The following is a 1,093-nucleotide window of genomic DNA, read 5'->3' as shown; positions in this document are numbered from 1 at the left end:
GCCTTGTTCGTGTTCTTAAACTTACTGATTTTTAAAAGCTATCGGCCTACCTTTTCTTTTTAGATAGGGTATTAAATGTTGCCTTGTTCGTGTTCTTAAACTTACTAATTTTTAAAAATCTCTCTGTCTACCATTTCTTTTAGAAAAGGTATCAAATATTGCCTTCGTGTTAAACTTAATATATTTTTTTTGTATCTATCGGCCTACCATTTCTTTTTGACAAGGTATTAAATATTGCCTTGTTCGTGTTCTTAAACTTACTGAATTTTTAAGATATATTGGTTTACTATTTCTTTTAGAAAAGGTATAAAATATTGCCTTGTTCGTCTTAAACCTCATAATTTTAATAATCTATCGGCCTACCTTTTCTTTTTAGACAGGGTATTAAATGTTGCCTTGTTCGTGTTAAACTTAATAATTTTAAAAAGTCTATCGGTTTTACTATTTCTTTTGGGAAAGGTATCAAATATTGCCTTGTTCGTGTTAAACTTAATAATTTTAAAAAGTCTATCGGTTTTACTATTTCTTTTGGGAAAGGTATCAAATATTGCCTTGTTCCTGTTCTTAAACTTACTGATTTTTAAAAGTCTATCGGTTTACTATTTCTTTTAGAAAAGGTATCAAATATTGCCTTGTTCGTGTTAAACTTAATAATTTTTTTTTTTTAATCTATCGGCCTACCATTTCTTTTTGACAAGGTATTAAATATTGCCTTGTTCGTGTTAAACAATATTAAAAAAAAAATTATCGGCCTACCATTTCTTTTTGACAAGGTATTAAATATTGCCTTGTTCGTGTTCTTAAACTTACTCATTTTTAAAAATCTATCTGCCTACCATTTCTTTTTAGATAGGGTATTAGATATTGCCTTGTTCGTGTTAAACTTAATATATTTTTTAAAAATCTATCGGCCTACCATTTCTTTTTGACAAGGTATTAGATATTGCCTTGTTCGTGTTCTTAAACTTGCTGAATTTTTAAGATATATTGGTTTACTATTTCTTTTGGGAAAGGTATCAAATATTGCCTTGTTCGTGTTAAACTTAATAATTTTTAAAAGCTATCGGCCTACCTTTTCTTTTTGACAAGGTAT

This window comes from Penaeus vannamei, chromosome 27 (genome assembly GCF_042767895.1).
Source record: "Penaeus vannamei isolate JL-2024 chromosome 27, ASM4276789v1, whole genome shotgun sequence".
Lineage (NCBI taxonomy): Eukaryota > Metazoa > Arthropoda > Malacostraca > Decapoda > Penaeidae > Penaeus > Penaeus vannamei.
The sequence above is the reverse complement of the archived record's forward strand: the minus strand, read 5'-3'. Positions refer to the sequence as shown.